We start from the raw sequence: 11335 nt of genomic DNA on the forward strand, positions 1-11335 counted from the left end.
AAGGTGTTTTGTTTAATATAGAAATTCGTTACCTAAATGATGTGTGACGAAAACTAGGGTAATGAAGTAGCTTCCATTATTCTACTTCTATCTTAGACTAACTCACCGACAGTTATGTCAGTATCATTGCTGGAAGTAGGGTACTATAGTCCTGGGCCCTTATTCACGAAAACTTAAACTAAGATACAATCGAAATTTTAAGAAATACTGCAATTCGATTGGCTGACCAGTAAAATCAATTTGCATATATCCAATGAAGTTGCAGTATTTCTTAATATTTCAGTTGTAACTTAGTTTAAGTTTTCGTGAATAAGGGCCCAGTTATCTCGCGCACAGATTAGTACAATTAACTAGAATAGTGTTGACGTAAAACGGTGCCTATACGAAACACTTACCCAAAATGGTAATTGTCCCGCCCTAATAGATGACGCATTATAATATCTATATAGGAAAGATATGGGTTGATTTACCTTCAGATATCATAGAGCGGCCGGAGAGGGGAACATCGTAGCCCCCTCGGCTTACAGGCTAGGGTGAACACATCATCCTAGCGCGAACCTTATGTAGAAATATCAAGAAGTATGTGGCCGTTCTGGTCTGAGTTAGAAAGGATATTAAACTCAGACCGTGGATATTTTAATAACTCGAAAAGTACTATCATAACTTTGTAGTTTGCTGTATGTATTTAATTATATAAACTTAGTAACAACATAAACGGTGTTCCAGAGTCAGTTAATTGATGATTGAAATAATTGATCCCACAACGTGAAGTCGAAGAAAGTCATAGACGATAGTGTCACAGCCTAGCTCTTATTTACCGGGATAGTCACATCTACCCCGTAGTGTCTTACGCGACAAGGAGTAGGGTCGCCTCTCCAACCTCGTGGGTTTTCTCGGGATCCTCTGCTTTCCTTCCACTGCCAAAGACCCTTACGCGCAAGTGAATTATTTTTTTTTTTTCTCTAGCTAGAAAAATTTATCATAGCCAACAAAATAACTTTGTTAGCTTTGTTTGACAGGGATTCAGATGAACTGTCATTTATTATTAGGTATAGACCTTTGGTTTGAAGTTAGACCTACTATGTTGTGTGTTATGTGTGTCCACAATTTTACTTCAGTAAAGAAGTCAAGGTTTAAATCTCTCATTCTGTTGCTATCTCTCCTTTTACTCGACAGTTAATATTCAGAGTAGTTTGGGAATGAGATTTAGGGCCTTGTGCCAGTTCAATAGCCACTAAATAGGGTTGCCTCCCATGACTGAGTTAGCCGTTCAGGAAAAGTCACACGATAAAAAAGGTCCAATAAAAATATAGTGAATAATCTTTATTTATAGTCGGGGTTTAAAACAGAGCTTTTTGTCCGACACTATAGCAAACAATACATATTTATACATACACCATGAAATAATATTCATATTGATGAATATATTTAACGGAATGGGTTGAATTACTATAAAACCATTATCTGTGTGCATCGGCTGCAGGAGACCATCTTAATCTCCGTCTCACCAGATGATATTTTCTTTGAAAATTACATCGCCGAAAATGAAATTTTGAGCATTTTCCTGTGTGTTTAGATACAAACTGGAACCGATGATTTCGTTGTCCAAGTTATCCGAAGGTCAGCCCCAAACAAAGTATTCCGACGTGAAAGAAGAATCTATAAGAAACCGTTAATGGGTGGACCTTCTACAGTTATAAGAGACTATATAATACACAGAGAACAATAGTATTATATTTTTAGTATTCACCTTTTCTATACATTATATAAAAAATAATAAACAATTAATTTTAATTAGATCCGTATATATTGATGAAAGGGAGAGTGAGAAAATTGGGGTTTAACGTCCACTCGACTCAAACTAGGTCATTTCGGGGTCTTTAGCAGTGGGAGGAAACCGGGAGACCCGGAGAAAACCCACGAGGTTGGACAGGCGAAATATATTGATGAAACTGTAGTAACTAAATAAAACTCCGCTGGTTAATGAAAACAATGGTAGAGAATAAATATTTATCAAATCACACCATCAGAGATAAGAACTGTTTATTCGACACCAACCACCAGACTGACGTTAAAGATGCATTATGTAAGATTTAAATACAGAGGTGGCCGTTATTGCTATAATATACTAAGCAGCACAAGAAACGTCAGGTTGGTATGCTACTATGAATAGACGCATTGCATAAAACTTGCCAAATGTTTTTATTGTATATTTGTGACAACATCTCCATCTTTATCCGAGCAATAAGGCTCCTTCCCAAACACAGAACTGAACCCAGGAAATGTTCTCAAAAACGCAACCTGACTTCTGAGAAGGTAGTGTGTTCTCCATGATTTTCATGTAACTCACGCTGGACGTGCTGTTCACCGGGACCAGCCCTATAAGATACACCCCATACCTGGTTGAATCATTCACACTACAAAGCCAGCAGTATGCCACGACTCATGACAGCTCAGAGGAACCAGACGCTTGGAAGACTCGACGCTGGCCACACTGCCCAAGCCGTTGCCGATCACTTCCAAGTCAATGTTCGGACCATCTACTGGCTTCAGCAACGCCTTGGGGCCACTAGCACCACGGATGATCGCCCCCGGACTGGTAGACCAAGGCTTTCCACAAGGCGACAAGGCCGCCATGTTGTGCGACAGCACGTGCAGAATCCCTTCCCAAAGGCATCTGAGACAGCACGTCAGACAGTTGGAACACACGGAAGACCCATCAGTACCGATACAGTGCGACGACGTCTCACTAGAGAGAACATCCATTGCTGTAGACCTTACCGTGGACCGATCCTCACCCCTCGCCATCGACGTGAATGTCTACAGTTTGCCCAACAGCCCCAGAACTGGCGACACAGGCAATGGAGAACTGTTCTGTTCACAGATGAGAGTCGGTATTGCGTATCAACTACAAATGACAGGACAAGAATATGGCGTCGACGTGGCCAGCGTTATTCTGACCAATGTGTCATAGAACGAGACTAATGAGAGGTCCAAGCATAATGGTTTGGGGTGGAATCGGCTTGAATCAGAGAGTTCGTTCTGTGGTGTTCCAAAATCTTGGTCCAGTGACAGGAGGCGGCATCACAGCAGTGCGCTACATCGATCAAGTTCTCACGCCCCACGTCATACCACATTTCGCACGTCATCGAAACAAAGTTTTCCAGCATGACAACGTCCGTGCCCACACCGACAGAGTTACTCGGGACTTTCTACAGCAGAACGGTGTCAACGTTATGCACTGGTCCGCCCTTAGTCCGGAATTAAACCCGATTGAACATCTTTGGGATGAAATTCAGAGGAGGCTTAATAACGTCGTACCGAGACCAAACACAGCTGATGGATTGCGCCAGGCTTTTCTGAGAGTGTGGTTCCAGGTGCCAATGGAGTTCGTCAATCGTCTGGTCCACTTCATGTACAGACACCGCGCTGCTGTTATTGACACTCGCGGTGGACACACCAGATACTGATGTACAGACTGTGTACAGACTCTTAACCTTCTCGTAATGTCTTGAATTGTGATGAATTAATCACTAATGTGTAAACATACTGTTCACGAAAAATTGCTTTGATCCATTTAGTAAGTAGTTTTCTAGAATGATTTGATTAAGTGCCTGTCTGATTTTGAAATGGTACTGACGGGGGTTTTTTTGTTCTTTTTTTTGCTGTTTAGTATAGTTTGAAAATAGATAATAAAAATGAATATATTGAAAATATAAGTCAGATTTCCTTATTCTGGACATAGAACTAAATACACTGGAACGCCAACGAGCCATTTAGAGTGAATTATGCTCGTCCTCAAATGCGCGAAGATGAAAGTGCGATGTTTACTTCCGGTAGGCCAAATAACACATGGATTTCGACGTATTTATTGATGTCATTTTAGACGTCATGTAATTGAATGAAATTTTTTAAAATATAATTATTATTTTTGACCCGATTACTTGTTAGTTCTTGTGTATTTACACCCGTGAAAGCTATTCTTGGACTATATGGACGGAAAATACGATCCTTCACAATGCATTAATTGAGTGTACAGGCCTACGTCTACAGAGTACAAACAAGTACAAATCAATCATCAATGTCAATTCAATGAAGCGTTCGCGGCACCAATAACTTTCGTTTTTAAAAATAAATAACAGAAATTGTAGTTTGTTTATCAAGGTATGTAAATCAATAACTTAAACATTTATTCCAACAAAATATTTCATATTATTAATCTCGAAATAGTAAGCCTTGGTTTCACAGTTTTAGCCCTGGCCTTTGCTATGCTATTGGCTAGGTAGAGGCCCGAGTTAGATTTGTTTACAAATGATTTTTAATCAAACCCATTACGGGACATTATTTCTCTGCCTGCACATTTGGTGCTTAGTGAAATTCAAATTTCAATGTCTTGATGGCTATAAGAATTATATAAGAATATGTGTTATAATCCCAAGTACCGATAATGTCAACATGGAAAATACTATTACAGTACATACTGTGTCTTTTAAAATGATTAAAAAACCTTTTCGACCAGTTAAAAACGTTACCATGTCACGCATGTGTTTTATTTTAGCAGATTGGTTGGGAAATATTCAAGTTTTTAACGCAGAGAGGATTGGCCAAAAATGGCCGTAGCACATGTGGAAGGTGTTCTGATTTGATAAGTAGGTAATTTGTGATATAGGCCTACCACCTATTTCTAAAAACAATGATCAGGCAGAATTCTAAAAGTAAAATAATACTAGGCCTTGTAATATATTCCTACATATTTCTATAAAAGGGTGATCAACTGTCAAAAAGAAATATGTATCTGCATTTTGTGAACATTTGTAAAGTTAAAATAATATAGACCTACTAAGCCTCATTATATAGCCCTGTCTATTTCTAAAAACAGTCATAAGATGAAATGAAATGAAATGGGGGTTTAACGTCCGACTGTTTTGCTCCTAAACTGGGCTAATGAAGACGGGCATACGCCATACAGTGTGCTATGAGGGAAATTTTGCACGGGCAAGGGATCTTTTACGTACACGCCAATTTGTACACTGGACCTGGGTTTTTCGTCCCATCCGAACGACTGAACAGCTGTCCTTGTCAGGACCTCCCAAGGGGTGGACGCAACAGAAAGAGAGAGAGAGGGAGAGAGAGAGAGAGAGCGGGTCTTTAGCAGTGGGAGGAAACCGGAGGGCCCGGAGAAAACCCACGAGGTTGGACAGGCGACCTTACTCCTTGTCACGTACAACCGGGGATTCGAAACCACGCCAGTCGACTCAATGACAGACTTTATGATACAGCGCGCGCACGCTAACCATTCAGCCATCCAACCCCACTGGACGTAACATAGCCTACATGTATGTAACTTTAGACATACATGTATACTTAGTCATAGTTTGATGTTATTTTTGAAATAGTTTCCACGTTACATGCACCTGTGGTTCAATCTGGGGGAAATATTATTCCCATTTAGTTACAGTAGGGTCGCCAGTCCAACCTCGTGGGTTTTCTCTGGATCACCCGGTTTCCTTCTACTGCTAAAGACCCCTACGCGCAAGTGAATTATCGAAATACTATTTAACCATATGTTAGTCCCGGAATGATGTAGTTTGTGTCGAGTGGGCGTTAAATTCTCTCTCTCTCTCCCTCTCTCTCGCTCTCTCCCTCCGGTTAATATTCAGAGTAGTTTGGGAATGAGATTTATAACTGTGTCAGTCCAATAGCCACTAAACAGGGTTGCCTCCCTTGAGTAAGCCGTTAAGGAAAAGTCATACGATAATAAAGTCCAATAAAAATATAGTGAATAATCTTTATTTATAGCCGGGTTTTAAAACTTAAAGCTTTTTGTACGACACTATAGCAAACAATACATATTTATACATACACCATGAAATAATATTCATATTGATGAATCTATTTAACGCAATGGTTTAAAGACAACTATAAAACCATTATCTGTGTGCATCGGCTGCAAGGAGACCATCTTCCTCTCCGTCTCACCAGATAATTGTTTTGTTTTGTTTTTTGAAAATTACATCGCCGTATATGAGATTTTGAGCACTTTCCTGTGTATTTAGATACAAAGTGGAACTCATGATTTCGTTGTCCAAATCAGTAGATAAACAAATGAATTGGAGTTAACGCCCTCTTTCGCAGCAACAAGACTAATAATGACGGGCATACGGTATGCAATAATTAATAACCCACTTCTTGGAAACAAAAATAAAACCTAAAATACCACTAAATATGAGACAATGAACATGCAAAATATTTCACAAAATAAGTTTCTTTCAAGCTTTAAGACTTGTGAAAAATGTTGATGACTGCCACGGGACCAATATCATCTACGGGCCTAATGGGTCGCAGCAGGGGCCTTCGTCAGCCGGAGCCTTCGCCCCCAGAGATTAAGTGGAAGTTATTTCAATTGCTGGATACATTTGTTTGAAAGAAATAAGGTAAAGCAAATTGTTTGAATGTTAATTGATCTTAGCCATGTACAAATGAATATTTTTGAACAATTTACTGGGTGTAGTCCAGATAGGTAAAGACAATCTTAATCCGACTCTTAGTAAAACGCAGGTGATTTACGATTGACATTGGAGCATGAGAGTGGCACCACACATAAGCACACACCAATAAGACAAACCCGCGGAGTAGATGCGCCATAAATACACAGACATTGCATGTAATGGACAACAAACGTACATATACTATTAACTAAATTGATCGCGGGGTCTGGTAAATCCTTTTAGCACAGTGTATATCGATTTGAAGAATGTTGTTTATCAACAGGCTCCCATCAAAACGCGAATATCTAGCACCCAATGCGGTGCGTTGAACAAAGATAAGAAAACGACAAATGAAAACTATTGGACAGAAGGGGCTCATGCACTGTATGTAAACGGGGCCCTTCTCCGATTCAGGAGCCCTTTTTTGGACTCTTGCACTAAGGACAAAGGGGTGGTTTTCTTCGATTCAATGACCCTTTACTTGGACCTTGGACCGAGGACCCCCGTTCGCCCCCCCCCCCCCCCTATAATAATAAGTCTAGTCTTGGTCTGTATTAAAGACTTCAAGTAGACGTATTTGATTATAGTTCTTTATTCAAGTGTCATGCTTGAACATGTGTTAATGTACATGGAGGCTACCATTTTATTCTCCCTCTCCCAGTCCCTCAAGCCAAGGGATGTCACTCACACCTCATGGACTCAGACCACTCCACATTAGTACATATCATTACATCTCCCTTTTTCACAAAATGAGACAAAACCAAAAAGTTTTAAATAAACAAAATTAACATTATGTATGTTATGGTGGTTGTAAATGATTAATTTCATAGGCTTAAGTATGAATGTTCAATTAGTCTATCAGGGGGAACTATGTGTCGTTTTGAACGTAACACATTATTATTAATACATGTATTATGTTTTAAATCATCAAGACTATTATTAATATCATCTTCATTTTCTTCGTTTGCTTTGTGAATAGAATCTGGTATTAATAACAGATCACGACGATTTCAACGACAGAGTACATCATTATCTAATTTAACTAAATAAGATCTTTCAGCTATTTGTTTAACAATGGTTCCTTTATCTAACCATGTTGAATCATCTTTATCAAAAACTGTCACTGCGTTGCCAGCCTGTAATAAACTTAAGGACTTTGTTGCATTTTTATTAAAATATTATTTTTGACTATCTCGTAGTTCTTGCCTTTTCGTAGTTACATCTTCAGAATTGGGTACATTTAATAGTTCTGATTTAGTGGGCAAATTTGTACGCAAATTTCTAGACATTAGCAATTCTGATGGTGATAACCCAATATGTTCTAATTTAGTACTTCTATATGCTAACAACCCTAATTCAGTTTCCTCTTGATTTTCATGACATTTTTTATACATAAGTTTAATAGTTTGAACCGTCTTCTCGGCTAAACCATTTGATTGTGGGTACCTTGGACTGCTAGTCAAATGTTTAAAATCCCAATCTTTTGCAAATTGCTTAAATTCTTCACTGTGGTAACATGGCCCATTATAGTCCATGTGGCAGACCTCGGATTTCGGAGTATCATTACCAATTTGATGAATAAATTCAACCATGATTTTCAGTTAGCCTGGTGCCCGAAGTGTTCAAATTTGGTTGATGGACTTCCGGGTCACTTTGCTAAATGCCATTTTGGCGGCCATCTTTAAAAATGGCCGCCGTTTTTTCATTGAAATTGAGCGCGTCAAGGAAACCTTCATAACTCTTTCACAGATTGACCTATTGATATGGAATATGGCTCAAAATGTTCGCAATAACATTCTACAGCTGCTGTTATATGACACATGTTGGTGAATGAATCATATATTTTCCAAATCAACAGATTATTCTGAAAAAAGCAACGTTTTGGCATTTTTTTTCAAGATTTATTTTAAAAGTTTACTACCAAATCATGTTCAAGGTAAATTTAGCCAAATTTTGTGTCTGGTCTTCTTAAGTTATTCATTTGGCATAAATAAATACGGTCAGTGACCCAGTCTGTACAGCTGCGGTGGCCGCAAACTCAACAAAAGTCTTGAGTAGACTGTCAATTTTAAAATGTTGTGCCTCGGCGAGATAGGGTACTAACCATGTGAACGTTTATTTAGGGTTGTCGCAATCACACCGATATTTGGGGACCGGTTGTTTCTGAAGAAAAATTTGTCACTGAAGACGATTTTGATAGTGTGTCACTTCTGTGACGTCATTTTCGGTTGAATCCGTCTGATTTCCAAAATGGTCGCCAAAATTTGACGAAAAATGAATTTCTTGTTAGGATGGATGAGTATCACGCAAGGTAAAACTTGTGATATATCATATATAGGGTTTCCGTAGTCATTGTACTTACAGTTGATCTATAAAATTAGTTTCCCAAAATCCAAGATGGCGAAAATTCAAAATGGCAGTCAAAATTTGCCTAAAATGATCGATGCCTCGGATAATCGTCATTTTACAGTTTGATATGCCCTGTAATGCCGCTTAAGGGGTTTTCGATGTCACAAAACTTAAATACAACATCTAAAAAAAGGATTTCCAAAATCCAAGATGGCTAAAATCCAAGAGTGCGGCAAGATTTTCCCTAAAATGAATGATTTTTCAGATAATCGTCATTTTTCTGTTTTGTACGGCTTGTAATATGCCATTTATGGGGTTTTCAGGATCACTAAACTTAAATATTACCTCAAAAAAAGATTTTGGATATCGTAGATTATTGCTTAAGAACAAAACGGGACAATTGTCAGTCTTTCTCTTGGCTTGGCTTATTATAAAAATGTGTAGTAGTTTTTTAGGGGAGGATGGAATTAATTATACCAGATCTCGTAAATCAGAAAACAAGATTTAATAATATTCGAGCAAAACTGTAAGGAATTTTAATATATCTTTGCAAATATATCTAGTTGTTAAGAATTTATCTATTCTGTTTGTTTATAAATTGGCCGAAATAGTGGCTCAGTGGGTAAGGCTCAACGAGGTCCGGAATTCGACCCCTGTGTCTGGACAAATTTTACCTCATTTCACACTGTATGACGAATAGCCATCTGCATTGACCAAGTTTAGAACAGTAGGACGTTAATCCACATTGCATTTCATTTCTGGTCCACAAATGGTAATATGATAGATTTTTACTTTGAAGAGTCTGGCAACCTTTTGTGGTATCATCTAGAATCTAGCCAGATGGTATCATGGATTCATATTTGTCAATTGTGAAAGTGTAAAGTGTAAAATGTATTTCACAACAAGTTCTAAGTTTAAAAATGATAATTACAGAGATAATTTGAAATACATTTACCCAAAAGCATGGCTCACGATTTCCTCTTTGTTAATGTCACAACCATCCACCTCATTGGAATTACTGTGACAATCGCAACTACTGTTTTTCTTCAGCAATGGACACTAGCCAAAGTACAAGAAGAAACAGGAGATCTGGACAGCGACAATGATGATATCCTTTTAATATCATAGGCCTGCCTAAAGCGAAAGAAGAAATTGGTCGACATTACTTTTGTGATGCCTAGTCGTTAATGCATTTCAAATTATCTTCGCAACGATTCTTTTTAAACTTTCAACTTGTTGTGAAATGGATCTGTGGATACGTTATCTAGACTATACCACAAAAGTTGCCAGGCATAGAGTCTTTGATGAAAAACCGGTTCGGTTGTACCATATAACGAAAAAATGCGAAAAGTACCGAGATAAAAATCTTAAAAGTACCGAAAAATGCAGACAAAATACCGAAAAAACTTTTTTGATACTAATTACCGAAAAACCCCAAATATCGAAAAATCAATAAATAACGAAAAAAACGACACAAAAATTGCTAGGTGGGTCAGACTAGACCATGCATTAAAATTGTTGGGAACTGTAGGTTACGCATTAAAATTGTTGACACTCTAGCTAGGTGGGTAATGGGTCAAGCAAGATCAGGGATAAATATAGTGGTACACGTTCAGTCAGGGGCGGATTGGGGCCGGGAACCGGTCCGGGCTCCCTTGTCGGAGCTACCCCTTTTAATGAACCCCAAATATGCGATTTGGTGGCATATCTGATTATAATCTTTGTCAAATAATATATCTCATAAATCGATTAATTTAGGCCAAAACCCCGACCTACAAGTAATTTACAACCATCAACCTGTGAAATTATCATATCGTCATATTATTAATTAACGTATTATCATTGTATCGTCAAGAGTCAAGAGAATTTAACTGGTTTAAAAATGGGACTAGTTGAGAAAATTTTGACCATTTGATTAACCAGTTAGGAATATTGAATAAGTAGGAATATTTTCATTGTAAAATGTCCCATTTTTGTTGCCGGGAGCGCTAGTTGATTCCTCCTGTGATGGAATTCGGAATCCCCATTGCAGGATTCCGAATTCCGGCCCACACCCAGCACACCCGGCCCAGAAAGTCTATTTTACCAGCCCATTCCAGACTCCAGTGATGGCGTCGCGGCCCGTTAAAGACACTGGCCACATCATCGTAGTTCCATGGCCGGTCCAATACCCCCCCCCCACCATATAATGTTCAGCAGAAAAAGGTTTTTTAGACGAATTGGACAAAATTATATTTTTCATTTTTTTGTCTGATCGGGCGATCGCCCGATGGCCCAATCCGCCACTGCTATCAGTTGGCCATTGATCACAATATGTCCCGCATAAGACTAGTTGGGCATTGTAGGTGAGTCATGGGGTCAGGCATTTAGTAATTGAAGCATAATCAAATAACACACTATTTATGGTTAACAAATTCTATAGTTTAATTCACTGCGACGTTTCAACAAGATTTCACAAGTCCTTACCAAGCATATAACATTGATAAACAAGCCAACAG

This window comes from Patella vulgata, chromosome 5 (assembly GCF_932274485.2).
Source record: "Patella vulgata chromosome 5, xgPatVulg1.2, whole genome shotgun sequence".
In the NCBI taxonomy this organism is placed as follows: domain Eukaryota; kingdom Metazoa; phylum Mollusca; class Gastropoda; family Patellidae; genus Patella; species Patella vulgata.